Below are 16,191 nucleotides of genomic sequence, written 5' to 3'. Positions count from 1 at the left end.
TTCCGAGTTCTATTTCTCGTCATTGGGTGTCCTCTCAAGTGATTGGAAATGGTTTCCAAGACTCTTTCATTTGGATTGACAACTTCCTTTAAGGACCGAGTCATTTTCACATTGTCGCTTTTTGGACACTATTCACTTTTTGTCCTTTTTCCCTATTTTGTCTATATCCCGTTTGTCACTTTTTGGCACAACCTCACTTTTCATGCTTGGAGTTGGTTTTTGACTTCACATATCTTCATTCTAAGTGGTTTCCACGAAATACGTATCTTTACTTTTGCAGAAAAGTACTCTAGTTGCTCCCGGTGTCCATAGGGGCATGGATGCACATCTCTTTGGAAATTTTTTCTTTTCTTGGAGTGTTTTTCATAAATATCTTTTGAAGATATTTTATTTCAGAGGTTTTTAAGAAAATATTTTTGGAAGATATTTTCATTCTAGATCATTAGTACAGTTAACACTTTTTATAGGGGCCATTGTGCAATTAATGAAAGTTATTGCAAAATATCTCGTTTTGAGCCTGGATCCTCGTACGGGGTTCATTTTCACATTTCATTGAGTTGTGTACTCTTACAATTTCCTTTTGGTCATTTTTCCCCTATTTCAGGGTTTTTGACCCCAGTTGCCGCCGAACTTGTTTGGGGCATATCTCTCTGCTCGGGACTCAATTTTTTAAACTGTTTCTTTTGTTTTTCATATTTTCTCATATGGTTCTTTTTCGTTCACGGAGGTTTGCCAGCGCGTTTGCTTAAATTTCACTTTTCCGGACCTGGCGAGGCCCTTTCAAGGCATTTTTAGGGTTTTACTACAAATATAATGTCTTAAAGTGAAAAATCACTTTTCCCATCATCTTTCTCCCTCTTTGGCGAGCGGCCATGGAAGCTCCTTAGGTTGCCACCTTTTCTTCTTCTCTTCCACTTGATTTCCTTTGTAAAAAGTCTTCCGCCTTAACGTTTATCGTAGGCCTCGTTGTGCTCTACCTTTACCCCTTATTAGTATCCAATTCCGACCACTTTTTAGTTCGGGTTTCAAGTTCGGGTTTGAATTTTCATAGTATCTCAAAGGTTAAAGTTGTTCCTCCCGTTGTACCCGGCATAACCCCGCGATATCGTCGGATTCGGAGCACTTTTCTTTCGGTGGGGAATTGAGATTTTCATCTCAAATTGAGGTAGTGGGTGTTATAGTTTATATTCTTGATGTATTGCATGCTAATGATGATTATATAACTCATTTACATGTCTGTCTATTAAATCTAAAGATTTTATTATTATTTTTTTTTATGTGAGATTTGATTTTCCCGATTGGTTATACCTTGGTTTAAACATGTGCCATGACATTAAATTACCCCTTGATATGTTTATTGACATATATTAAATTAAGAGCATTTGGACAAGTATTGAAGCTTTTATTTAATATTTTTCTAGAATGAAAATTTAATTCATGTGGCCTTATCTAGCTTGAAATTAATGTGTTATGTTATATTATATTAGGCCCTAACATGCTTTTCAACATATGTGAATTTGAGTGTATTTGAATATGTTTTAAAATCTAGAGATAATTACTTAATTTGATTAAGTAATTGTTTTCCAAGTATACTATTCACTTCATTGGAATTTTGACTTGATATTATTGATGTGCATGCCATATACTTTCATATATATTATATCGGGAATATTTGATTAGGTTTTGAAACCTTTTATTTATTATTTTTTTTGTATGAAGGTTTAATTATCATGGTTGTAGCTTGCATGGAAATCACTTGTATTAGGATATTAAATCAAGTCTTGGCATGCTTTATAGCATACTTTAATTTGAGAGCATTTGGGTGAATTTAAAAATCTAGAGATTTTAATTAAAAAAATTAATTAAAATCTATTTAATGTTTTCATCGCCTTAATTAAGTTTTTAACTTGATATTTAAAAATCTAGAGATTTTAATTAAAAGAATTAATTAAAATCTATTTAATGGTTTCATTGCCTTAATTAAGTTTTTAACTTGATATTTGTAATAACTAGGACTTATTTACTAGCATATATTAATTTGGGACCATTTGAAGTTGCTTTAGAACCTTGAGATTTAAAATAGCATGATTTAATTAAATTCTACTTTATTTTTCCAATAACCTAATTAAGCTTTTGAATAGATATCAGTGATGATCGTGCTATGTCCTTTAACATGTATTGATTTGAGGTTATTTGGAATTCATTTAGAATCTAAAGAATTTAATTATTTTTATTTAATTAAATTCTATCTAATTGCTCCATGGATTTAATTGTGTTTTGGAAGTTATTTTTATGTTTAAAACATGGACTTGGACTTATTGTACATTCACTTGGTTACATTTTGAGCATTGGATAACATTGTTGTTATATTTAAATTCATGAGTTTACATTTTCAATATTGAGTAACATTGTTATAGCATTTAATGAATCGCACACTGAAGATTCGACATTTGTCATGCCATAGTAGTTGTGGACTTAAGCATGTATTGTATCTGTTTCCAAATTTAGTTGTGCGTGGTAGATAGTTGATTATCTTGTATATACGTGTTGATATATACGTTGTTGCATAACTTGTTGATTTTAGAAACTTAGGGATGTCGTTGTATGACTACGGCTAGGACATGGTTCTAGTATGGGGGATTGTCCCTCTACAAGTCTAGTGCGCACATAGGGAGGTTACCCGTGGGCTAGTAACCCTAAAGTAACTATGGTGTCGGTCTGATCCGGCATGATGTCCGAGTATCCACCTTGTTTGATTTCGTATTTCATTTCAAGTTGATAACTAGATGATATCGTAACTTGTTGTTCCTTATTTGATTTCTGATTTTAAGTTTCAAGATGTTTACTTTGAGAAATCATGTTTTATGCGTTGTATTGGAAGTTTCAATGTTGGTTAAATGGCATCGATATTGTGATTTGTGTTTTGATGTTCAAATGTAGCTTAGGAATGATCCTACAGATTCATTTGGAACGTAAACGTTAGGTAGTATGAACCATTTTAGTTGATTTCACATTTTAGATTTCAAGTTGATAGCTTTGAGAATCTATATCTTGTTGTGTTATATAATATGATTCTATATCGTTTAATTGCATAAATATTGTAGTTTATGCTAGAAATCCTTTAAGGTAGCTTAGGATGCTCCCTGAGTCTCACTTTGACATAGACGTTAGGTGGTATGAGCCCCTTTAACATGTTTCACCTTAAAGCGATATTATTGTAAAATGCTAGGTCTATGCATGCTCATCTCCTACGAGTAGCTTTTTGTTACTCACCCCAAAGTTATCGGGGACATTTTTCAGGTACGAAGACTTGGTTCGTGATGCTCATCATTCCTTGGATGGCTTGTAGCTTTTAAGTTTCCATTTCATGCAAATGTTAGCATGAAATGTCATTTCGTAGCCTTATATGTCAAAACTTGTATCTTTGATTCCATATATGTAATGTGTACATAAGTATACCTTTTACGATGTATTTGACTTGTGTGAGATGAGGCCGAAGGCCAATGACATTTATATTACATCTTTTGTAATTTTTGATTTCGTGAAATGTTATGAAAACCTTGAAAATTGATAAGTCATTGCCTCATTACTTTTGCATCAGGAGTGTGAATTCCATTTTTATTCTTTCATAGGGTCTCATTAATCATGTATGAAGTGTGACCAAGGGCCAAATGGTAATTTGACTCTATTTTATATTTTTAGTTTTCAAAATTCCAATTCCAAGTTAATTTTCATCATTTTTGACCGTCGGGGGGTCGGATTTTGAGTCGGGGCTTCTCAGGAGCCACAGACCATTCCCCCGTGCTTAGAATCATTTATTGCACTTGTGTGCACATTTGTTTCAACCTAGAAATGCATTTACTATGGACATTTCATAGTGTGTTTTTAACCCTTTTTTTATCTAGGGGCATTTTGGACATTTCATAGTGTGTTTTTTTTCATTTTCTTCTATATGGTCGGGTAGAAAATTTGATTTTGAGAGGGGTTTTTTTTTCATGGTTTTCCAAAAAAATTCGTTTGATAGCCCATTTTTGCTCTCAAATGTGGACAATTACTGTGGAAGTTCTTTTTGGCCTTCTTGACTTCTTCTGATCTAGGGGCATTTTAAGTATTTCACAGTGAGTTTTTTCATTTTCTTCTAGATTTTTGGGTAGAAAACTCAATTTTAGGGTGGGTTTCTTCTTTGTGTTTTTCCAGAAAAAGTCGTTTCAGACCTAGTTTTGGCTCTCAGTTCTGGCTGAGCCTTTTTTCTCCCCCTAGCATGTCAGGATGCTTGTAGGGATGCTCGTGGGGTGTTCGTCTCAACGTTATGACGTCAATTCTTGTTTTCGCTCGTTCTCCTTCGTCCAGACTCCAAATCGAGTGAACTTTTTTTTAAACTTCATTAATTTTTCACTGTCTTTCCAACGGTGTGCTCAGTTGTACCCAGATCTTCTTAAAAAATTACTAGTTTACCCTTTTAGCCTTAAGTGCTCTTTTTTCTTCGTCATGTCGTTTCTCCTTTGTCCGAACTCCGAATCATGTGATTCTTGAGTCCATCTTGGTTAGTTTTCTGCTGTCTTTCCAGCAGTATGCTCGGTGGCCCCCGAATCCATAGTTTCAGAAATGACTATTTTGCCTTTGGGGCTATTTTTGCCTAGTTTTTCTTACTTTCTGCTTCCGCAACTTTCTTTTGAGTTCCGTGACTTCATGGGAAGTCACGGATGTGTTTCAGGAATGATATACATCCTAGGGACATCATTTTTATGTAAAATGACTATTTTGCCCCTAGGAGCTTAATTATTATTTTTTTCGATCTTTTACTTTCATGTTAGTTCTCATTGAGTTCCACGACCTCATGGAAGGTCATCAAAATGTTTTAGAGGTGTGTTGTGCCTTGGGAGACCATTGTATTGTTTCTTACTTCCACATTCTAGATTCATTATCGGATCTGTATTCGGTTCATCACAGGACACGCTGGCCTAAAAACCAGGGCTGTCATAGGTGGTATCAGAGCATCCGGGTTTGAATACCTTGTGTTGACCTTAAGGATTTCATCCAAGGACAATCTAGTTGTTTTGAAGATAACAAACCATTAATGGTGTTTAAGGACTAATGTTTATATTGAGTGTTATATAGATTATTCACATTCAAAGAATGACCTCAATGAAGCTATAAAGATCATTCCAAGTATTCCATTATTCAAGATCACATCAATGAAAGAAATTGATACAAAGAAGACTTGAAGTTACAAGGAACCAAATGTAAAGTCCATCCAAAGATAGCTTGGACTACAATGGGTAAGAAAACAACTCAAAGAAAGGAAGAAAACGAGTCCACCTAAAAGCTTACACGATCATGGATAAAGCGTGAAGAAAGGGGTAGATAGGATGGTGAATGTTTAGGATTCAATGTCAAAGTATTTATGAATCCATTTGAAGCTCATCTCTATAGGACCATGCATATCATATCATCATCCGTATGCTGCTATATCTATTAGCAATTGACTATGCACTTCATTCATATACAATTGACATATGGAGTCTTTGCTAAAGAGTGAGTTAGTTCAAGCTTGCATAAGCTTTGAAAGAACTTATCACTTGTGCTAGAAGTGCTAAGACCATGCACATCAATATAAATTCATATTGGTCAACAATTAAGGCATGAGAAGCCTTTATTACCATGAGTAGGTAACGGACATTAAGACCCCAGAATGCGCGTCATGAAAAACTGTGTTTTTGGCTAAGTGTGAGAAATGGATTTTTAAAATAATTATTATTTCAAAATAATTTTTCCCGGTAATAACTCTTTATACTTCAACTAGCCTAAACTGATTTTATCAGAATTTTTGGCCAAGTCTACATTGGTCTACATAAGGATTCATTTTTACCAAAATTGTCGGAAATCCAAATTTGTACTAAAACTGAATTTCTACATCTTGATTTAGTTGGATTTCAATTTTTTAGTATTTTTTATTGAATCCAAATGGGGGGTACTTCCTTATTTACATTGTAAACTTAAAGTCAAATAAGCTGTGTGCAGATGTCCTGTACTGAAAGTCCTATGCATAAGCTGTCATCTATCAAAACTGTTAATGCACAAGGTTTTATATCAACCGGTTCTAGCTTCATGTCGATCGATATCTAGGCAGTACTAAAATTTTAAGAACATATCATTTACGTCGACTGGTTTAATGCATACGTTGACTGGTATCTAGGCAGTAGTAAATTTCAAGATGAAGCACATTTACGTCGACTGATTCAAAGTATACATCAACTGGTTCATAAGAAAACGTCGACCGGTTTATAGCATACATCAACTGGTTTATAGCATACATCAACCGGTTTATGCCATATGTGGACTGGTTTGGTCACAGCTCTGCAGATTTCAGACTGCAATGGCTCTTTTCTTCTCGACCCTCGTGCATTCAACTCCTAACAGCTATATTGAGCTTGCAAACTCTATAAATAGAGTGGGGAAAGTCTGAATAATTAAGAGACATCATTTGAAAGACTTCATATTGCATTAAAGAAAGCTTTTGTTCTCAAATCTTCTCTTCATCTCTCTCATTCACTCTTACTTTATCTTGAGAGATTCTAGCAAAGATTAAAAGGGCTTTTGCTCTTGTTTTAATCTTCATAGAGTTTTTGCTCTATTGTACACTTGAGAGATTCTATTGAATTCATAAGATCTTATATTCTTCTTATATTTCATCTTTCTCATTTCGTTCATTTCATTTATAGAGTTTGAGCTTCATTGATATTCATATATATTCTAGTTGAGAGTTAAATTTGTACATCAATCTTTGAGAAATATTTCTTGTACTTCATTGTTCGTATTACTATCAATTGTAAGGGGTTGGTTTGACCCACCGGGTTGGTGTGACCTAAAGGAAGACTAAGGGAAAGCAAGGAGTTATTTCATGTAAATGTTTGCTCTCTACTCATAAGGAGAAGCCATAGTGGATTGGGAAGTTTCAAGAGGGGTTTTGAGCCGAGGAGTAGGAGTTTTCGAGCCTCGCTAAAATCACCGAGTCATTGTTTGCAATTTCTCCTCCCTATCTCTTTTACTTTTATGCTTTGAAATGATTATCAAGTTCATTTGCTTATTACATAATTATTTTAATAGACTAAATAGTAATCATATTTATAAATTGTGAAAATTGGCTACTGACTCTATTCACCTCCCCTCTAGAGTCAATTCTTGGGCAACACCTTGGACGACAGGTTTTTTGTGCATATCATGCTCATGTTGTTTTACTTTGTTATGTCATTTATATCTTGATAACATGTCTTGTTTGATAACATATTCACATGTTCAGGTGTTTTGAGACATCTATTATTTGTTAAGCATGCTTTATATGTATATATGCTTCCTGATAACATAGTCTGGGTAGCTATCATGTCCTGATTTGATATCATGCCTGCGTACTTATGTTAGTATGACCGTATGCGACATATGTCAGTATACCTTACGCTTTCATTCATGCATATTGTCGTACTATGTAACTACGTACTTCTTGATAACATGTTTTGACTTGATAACATGTATGTTTACTTATGTGGCAACTTGTTTAGGAGCATACCTTAATTGTCCTAGCATATGATATATGCTCGTTCGCCTTAACACATGGTACCTGCTTGTTATTCTAGCATGTGGTATATGCTCATCTGTCTGAATACATTGTATATGCTTGTTCATCTTGACATGATTATATGCAGCATATCATCATGCCTTACGTTCTTCTCCTATATACACTGATATGTTTTATGTAATCTTACTACTTGTTTGAGTAGATAGTCCATTGCTATGATGCATGCTAGCTGTATACTTTTATGTCTGGTTTTGACATTGTCTTTTTGGGTTTGTCGTATCCCTTAGATGCATTCTTGTTTTGCGAGTTTCTTCCTTAGATAGGAGAAATTCATTCCGTAAGGACCTATGTCGGGAACCTGCTTGTCTATTTTGTTGGTTGGATGTTTCGAGACCTTAGTCTAATGGTTGATGCAAGTTAGGCTCATGTGAGCATAGAATCATAGTCCTTGTCTAGTGGAGTGAGACGTAGGCCAGGGAGGCACTGTTTCATTTCCTTTTCCTTCATGACTTCACGACGTGGTCGGGGAGTGTCATGGGTGTTTTGTAATGTAGGAGCTGCTGGCCCTACTTGCACTGAGGATTTAAGGCCTTAAGCGTAGCGGTGCCTATGACATTGTTATCAGAGTTTTGGGATTAGCTACCCCAACTCTCGCAAGTGCCTGGTTCCCGTAGTGCTTTTGGTAATGATCATTTTCGACATTAATGTCTTCGTATCGATAGGTTTTCCAAGTTGACCTGGTTGGGGTAGGTTATGAACTAGTGCCTTATACTGTCCTGCCACCATACCAAATTATGTGTTGTGGGCGAGTGCTAGTTGCCGTCGATGCTACCTTACTGACGAGTAAGTGTGGGCGGGCGTTAGGCACTGTCATTGCTACCACGCATTTGAGTACGTTGTGGGCGGGTTCTCGTACTGCCTTCTCACTCTCTTCATTTATCGTATGTCAACGTTTCGTTGTCTTGGGATTCTCCCGGTGGTTGACGTTGAGTTAACGTGCCGATTCGTATGAGGTGTTGTCTCGATTCGTGGTTTCGCGTTCCTTCAGTTGATCTTGAGACTTCTGGGGTTGTCCTTCAGGGCTTTATGAGCCGTCCTTTGGTTTGACCTTGTGTTCGGTCCTTGTTCTGTTCTATTTCCAGTATGTTCCTGATTTCGGGAATGAAATTCCTTTAAGAAGGGTAGGTTGTAATGACCCGGTCATTTTCATTCCTTTCCTTTTTCTCAAATTTTACGGATAAATTTTTTTCGTTTAATTTTCTTTTCCGAGTTCTGTTTCTTGTCACTGGGTGTCATCTCGAGTGCTTAGAAATGGTTTTCGAGACTCTTTCATTTGATTGACAACTTCCTTTAAGGACCGAGTCATTTTCACATTTTCACTTTATGAATACTATTCACTTTTCGTCCTTTTCCCTATTTTATCTTTTCCCCATTTGTCACTTTTTGGCACAACCTCACTTTTTATGCTCGGAGTTGGTTTATAACTTCACGTATCTTCATTCTAAGTGGTTTCCACGAAATACTTATCTTTACTTTTGTAGAAAAGTACTCTACTTGCTCCTGGTCTCCATAGGGGCATGGATGTACAGTTCTTTGGAAAAAATTTCTTTTCTTGGGGTGTTTTTCATAAATATCTTTTGAAGATATTTTATTTCAGTGGTTTTTAAGAAAATATTTTTATTCTAGGTCATTAGTGTAGTTAACCATTTTTGTAGGGGCCATTGTGCAATTAACGAAAGTTATTACAAAATACCTCATTTTGAGTCTGAATCCTTGTACAGGATTCATTTTCACATTTTGTTGAGTCATGCACGCTTAGAATTTCCTTCTAGTCATTTTTTCCCAGTTTCAAAGTTTTTGACCTCAGTTGCCGCCGAACTTGTTTTGAGGCATATCTCTCTGCTCGGGACTCAATTTTTGACGCTGTTTATTTTTTTGTTCATATTTTCTCATTTTGGTTCTTTTTTATTGACGGAGTTTTGCCATTTGAGCGCGTTTGCTCAAATTCCACTTTTCTGGACCTGGCGGGGCCCTTTCAGGGCACTTTAAGGGTTTTACTATAAATAGAATATCTTAAAGTGAAAAATCACTTTTTCCATCATCTTCCTCCCTCTTTGGCCGACAGTCATGGAAGCTCCTTGGGCTGCCACCTTTTTTTCTTTTCATCCACTTGATTTCCTTTGTAAAAAGTCTTCCGTCTTAACGTTTATCATAGACCTTGTCGTGTTCTACCTTTCCCCCTTATTAGAATCCATTTCTGACCGCTTTTTAGTTCAGGTTTCAAGTTCGGGTTTGAATTTTTATGGTACCTCAAAGGTTAAAGTTGTTCCTCTCGTTGTCCCCGACATAACCCCGCGGTATTGTCGGATTCGGAGCACTTTTCTTTCGGTGGGGAATTGAGATTTTCATCTCAAATTGAGGTAGGGGGTGTTATAGTTTATATTCTTGATGTATTGCATGCTATTGATACTTATACAACTCATTTACATGTCTTTCTATTAAATCTAGATATTTTATTATTTATTTTTCTTGTGCGAGATTAGATTTTCCCGATTGATTATAGCTTGGATTAAACATATGGCATGATATTAAATTACCCTTTAATATGTTCATTGACATATATTAAATTAAGAGCTTTGGACAAGTATTAAAGTTTTTATTTAATATTTTTTCTAGAATAAAAATTTAATTCATGTGGCATTATCTAGTTTAAAATTAATGTGTGATGTCATATTATATTAGGCCTAGCATGCTCTTTAACATATGTGAATTTGAGAGTATTTGAAGATGTTTTAAAATCTGGAGATAATTAATTAATTTTTTCTAAGTGCACTATTCACTTCATTGGAATTTCGACTTCATATTATTTTATTAGGTTTTGAAACCTTTCATTTATTATTTTTCTTGTATGAAGGTTTAATTATCATGGTTGTAGCTTGCATGGAAATTACTTGTATTAGGCTATTAAATCAAGTCTAGGCATGTTTTATAACATACTTTAATTTGAGAGCATTTGGGTGAGTTTAAAAACTATAGATTTTAATTAAAAGAATTAATTAAAATCTATTTAATGGTTCCATTGACTTAATTAAGTTTTTAACTTGATATTTGTAATGACTAGAACTTATTTACTAGCATATATTAATTTGGGACCATTTGAAGTTGCTTTAGAACCTTGGGATTTAAATTAGCATGATTTAATTAAATTGTACTTTATTGTTCCAATAATCAAATTAAGTTTTTGAACAGATATCGGTGATGACCGTACTATGTCATTTAACATGTATTGATTTGAGGTTATTTGGAATTGATTTGGAATCTAGAAAATTTAATTATTTTTATTTAATTAAATTCTATCTAATTGCTCCATGGATTTAATTGTGTTTTGTAAGTTATTTCTATGTTTAAATCATGGACTTAGATTTGTTGTACATTCACTTGATTACATTTTGAGTATTGGATAACATTGTTGTTATAATTAGATTTATGAGTTTACGTTTTCAATATTAAGTAACATTGTTATAGCGTGTAACAAATAGCATATTGAAGATTTGACATTTATCATGCCATAGTAGTTGTGGACTTAGAGCGTGTATTGTATGTGTTTCCAAATTTGGTTGTGTGTGGTAGATAGTTGATTATCTTGTATATACATATTGATATATACGTTATTGCACAACTAGTTAATTTTGGAAACATAGGGATGTCGTTGTATGACTACGGCTAAGACAAGGTTCTAGTACGGGGGATTGCCCTCTACAAATCTAGTGCGCACATAGGGAGGTTATCCGTGGGCTAGTAACCCTAAATTAACTATGGTGTCGGTCTGGTCCAGCGTGATGTCCGAGTATCCACCTTGTTTAATTTCGAATTTCATTTCAAGTTGATAACTAGATGATATCGTAACTTCTTGTTCCTTATTTGATTTCCCATTTTAAGTTTCAAGATGTTTACTTTGAGAAATCATGCTTTATGCGTTGTATTGGAAGTTCCAATGTTGGTTAAATTGCATCAATATTGTGATTTGTGTTTTGATGTTCAAATGTAATCAACCTGAAATCTATAATGCGTAAACCACCAAATAATACAATTTAACATAATTGGAACCTCCAATACAACGCGATAAGATATAAATTCTCAAAGTAATCAACTTGAAATCTAAAATGCAAAAACAACCAAATAATGCAACTTAACATAATTGGAACCTCCAATACAACGCGAGAAGATATGGATTCTCAAAGTTATAACCTTGAAATCTAAAATGCGAAAACAACCAAATAATACAATTTAACATAATTGCAACCTCCAATACAACGCAACAAGATATAGAATGTCTAAGTTATCATCTTGAAATCTAAAATGCAAAAACAACCAACTAATAGAATGTGACGGCCTAACTTTTGTAAACCCGGTGAGTCAGTGATGACCAAAAGATGATCCGATAACGGATCCGAAATGCGGAAGTAAAAGGTGAAACAACGGTCTCTAGAGATACAATGTGTCTCTAAGACACCAATGTGACCCTCAATGAGGTCATGGAACCCAAAGGAAAACCAATGCGGAAGAGTCGTTTCAAAAACGGACAAAAAGGAACCTAGGGGCAAAATGGTCATTTTACAAAAAAAATGGATTCAAGTGCTATCGAGCACACCACTGGGAAGACAATGAAAAATTAATCAATTTAAACAAAAACTCACTTGATTTGGAGTCCGGATGAGGGAGAAAGGTCAAAAACAAAATCGACGTCGCGGCGGCTCGACGAAGGCCGTGACAGCTATAGTGCCGTCACCCACTACTGCTACAACTGAGAGTAAAAACGGGCATCTAAACGGACTTTTCTGGAAAAACTCAAAGAAGAAACCCCCCCTAAAATCAAGTTTTCTACTTGATATGGGAATGGAAACGAAAAAAATGCATACCCTCAAGAAAATCAGGTCTTGAGGTCAAAAATCGTTCCAAGCTACTGCCCAAAGAAAGGAAATGGGGCTTCAGAAGGTTTTTAAATTGCCTAAATTGAAAATGCAATCTTAAAATACACCCACAAGACCCCCGAAAGTTTTGGATCGATCGTCACGCTTTTCAAAAAAAAGTCGATGAATAGTACCAAGTATATTTGCACTAAAGTCGGCAAAAACTTGGCAGCAATGATTTTTCGGAAAAAAATTGATTTTTGAGGGCCAAGATGGCAGTTTCTGGAAAAGCACAAAGAATAAACACCCCTCAAAATTGAGTTTTCTATGTGAATCGTGAGGAAAAATGAAAAAAACGCATTTTGAAATATCCAAAATTCCCATAGAACAGAATAGGGTAAAACTCCCTAAAAATGCTACTTAGAGTCTTTGTTTCATCAAGGATGGTTTTGTTTGCCAAAGTGAGCATGCAAGCATATGTAATGTGATAAAATAGATGTGTTGCAATGGCCTATGGCCTCATGGCATGTTATATGCAAAATAGAACCCTTCAATGCATTAATCCACATATCTTCCATAGGCAACAATGAAATTCAAAGTTAGCATACATTTCACATAAGTGTATTTGGCCCTTGGCCTCATTACAACCACATTCTAAGAGTTTCAAAAGGTGCACTTAAGTGCATATTACATAACTTAGACAATAAGTACAAGTTTTATCAAAGTAAGCAAAAGTAGGACAAGATATGCTAACATATGCATATTCTATGTCATCAAAATATACTTCAAGAACTCTAGTGAGTCTAAGAATGCTGTGCATCCCACACAAAGGCTTTTTTACCTGCAAAATACCCATTAACTTAGGGGTGAGTAAACAAGTTTACTCGTAAGGAATGCATGGATTTATCTTTGTACCAAGTTACAATCCAATACCATTTAATTTATGCTATCAAGTGACAATAGAACTTTCAACATAACACAATGAGATGTAATCTTACGAAGTTAACAACTTGGAATTTAAATGCAAAATCAAACCAAAGTGGATACTTGGATGTCACGCCGGATCAAACCGACAATGTGGTTACTTTAGGGTTACTAGCCCACGGGTAACCTCCCTATGTGCGCACTAGACTTGTAGAGGGACTTTCCCCTGTACTAGAACCATGCCCTAGCCATAGTCATAACAACGACATCCCCAAGTTTCCAAAGTCAACATTTTGTGCACATTATATATATGTATCAACATAACATATATATATATATAATGTAAAGCCATCAACATGCACAAATCAATTTTGGAAACACAATACATAGCCTAAGTTCTCAACTAAAATGGCATGAAGAACATTGAATGATCATTATGCTATTTGCCACTAATTAAAACAATATCATTCAACAATAATAACATAACCTCACAAGTATGATATAAGTTAAAAATCATAATTTAAACAATTTAATAAAACAACTAAATTCCCTAGATTTCACTTCTCATCCAAACATACTCAATTTAATATATGTTGTAGTACATGTCATGGTTATTATATAAATCACTTCAAAACTTGATTTAAGTCATGGGAGCATATAAATAAAAATTAATTAAATTAATTCATTAATCCCTCTAGATTTTAAAACAACTCTAAATGACCTCAAATTAACATAAGTTATGAATCAAGCCATGGTCATGTTATTTATCAAGTCTAAAGTGAATTACATACAAGTCACAATTAATCATTTATTTCTCATTTTAATACAAGACAAACATATAACTTAGATATCACTATAAGAACAAATAAAATCACTTGGAAGATAAATGATAACACCCCCTACCTCAATAGAGAATTGAATCTCTATAATCCAAGCAACCAAGCTCAAAATGGAAAACAAGTTTAGGGTTAATGAAGAGGGGAGTGAGAGGAAGCTTCTGTCTTCCAAGGTTTTATGTCTAAGGTGAGTGGAAGGAGGCCAAAATGAAGAAAAAAGCTATTAACCAAGCTTTTCTCCAATGGTAGCTAGGTTATGGTTCTTGAAGACAAGTGAAAATGAAAATGATAAAGTGTAAAATGGTGAGTGGAAGGGCTAGAAATCCTCTACTCACTATGTGCTCTTACACTACCTCTCTCACACACATAATGCAAGACTAAATGGTGAACCTACAATTGTCATGAATCTATGGTTCATTCCTAGGCTTAATCTCAAGCCTACACTTGTCACCATCCTATGTAAACTTCCAAGACTTAATATTGAACCTACATTTGTCAACCATCCATGCCAACAAGTGTACCAATCCTAGGCCAACAAGTGGGTGAATCTCCACCCTCCACATATCATCATCCAACGCATCAAAGTGTTTCCACACAAATGTCAACAAGTGGACCAATGAGAGTGTGACACTTGTTATACTTTCCTGAAATTACAAACAAGTCCTTTTTGAAAATATCTTCCAAATTAAATTACAAAATGGTCCCTAAGACGGAAAATAATTACTTTACTTAATTACCCAAAAACCCCTCAAGTTATGGATAATTACAAAAAGTCTTGTTTTCATGGCTTTTACAAAAAAAGTAAGCATTTAATATGCATTTCTACAAAAGTAAAAATGTAGATGTCATGGAATTTAAATACCATGAATGCATACAAAACCGGAATCAAATCCGAGCACAACAAGTAAGGTTATGCAAGGAAAAATGAAAGAAACGGGAAAAAAATGAAATAGGGAAAAGACAAAATAGGAAAAAGACGAAAAAAGAAAATCGCCAAAAATGGAAAAGGAGGAAAAAGGCCGGGTTATTACAACCTACCCTCCTTAAAAGGATTTCGTCCACGAAATCGAGTCGTACCTGAAAAGGAGAACAAATGGGGATACCGTGAGCGAACCTCCTGTTCGAGCTCCCAGGTAGCCTCCTCAACATCGTGATGTCTCCATAAGACCTTAACCAATGGAATGGTCTTGGTCCGCAAGACCTGCTCCCGTGAATCAAGAATCTGGACCGGACCTTCCTCGTAGGTCACATCCTTATCAACAACCACATCAGTCCACCGCAGAATATGCGATGGGTCTGGCTCGTACTTCCTCAACATAGAGACATGAACGATATCGTGAACCCTATCTAGGTCTGGCGGCAATGCCAAACGATAAACAACTTCACCGACGGGCTCCAAAGTCTCAAATGGTCCGATGAACCTGGGCGACAACTTGCCAGTTTACCAAAATCTCAGGAGCCCCTTACGCGGAGAAATCTTAAGAAAGACATGATCCCCTACCTCAAAAGACAATGATCGCCTGCTCCTGTCAGCGTAACTCTTCTGTCTACTCTGTGCGGTAGCCAACCATTGCCGAATCAACTTGATCTTCTCTGTAGTCTCAATAACAATGTCGGGACCCAAGGCAACAGTATCACCGACCTCGGTCCAACAAACTAGAGATCTACAAGGTCTGCCATACAACGCCTCAAAAGGTGCCATGCCAATACTGGCCTAGTAACTGTTGTTGTAGGCAAACTCAACCAAAGGCAAGTAGTCCTCCCAACTAGCCCCGAAATCCAAGATACAAGCCCGCAACATATCCTCCAATACCTGAATGGTGCGTTCCGACTATCCATCAGTCTGAGGATGGAATGCCGTACTAAAATGAAGCCCCGTGTCAAGAGCCTCCTGAAAACTCTGCCAAAAGTAAGAGGTGAACCGCGGATCCCTATCCGAAACAATGGA

Source organism: Cornus florida, unplaced genomic scaffold (assembly GCF_030987335.1).
Source record: "Cornus florida cultivar Cherokee Brave unplaced genomic scaffold, ASM3098733v1 CherokeeBrave_3.0.0_Hap2_Chr06, whole genome shotgun sequence".
Classification (NCBI taxonomy): domain Eukaryota; kingdom Viridiplantae; phylum Streptophyta; class Magnoliopsida; order Cornales; family Cornaceae; genus Cornus; species Cornus florida.
The sequence above is the reverse complement of the archived record's forward strand: the minus strand, read 5'-3'. Positions refer to the sequence as shown.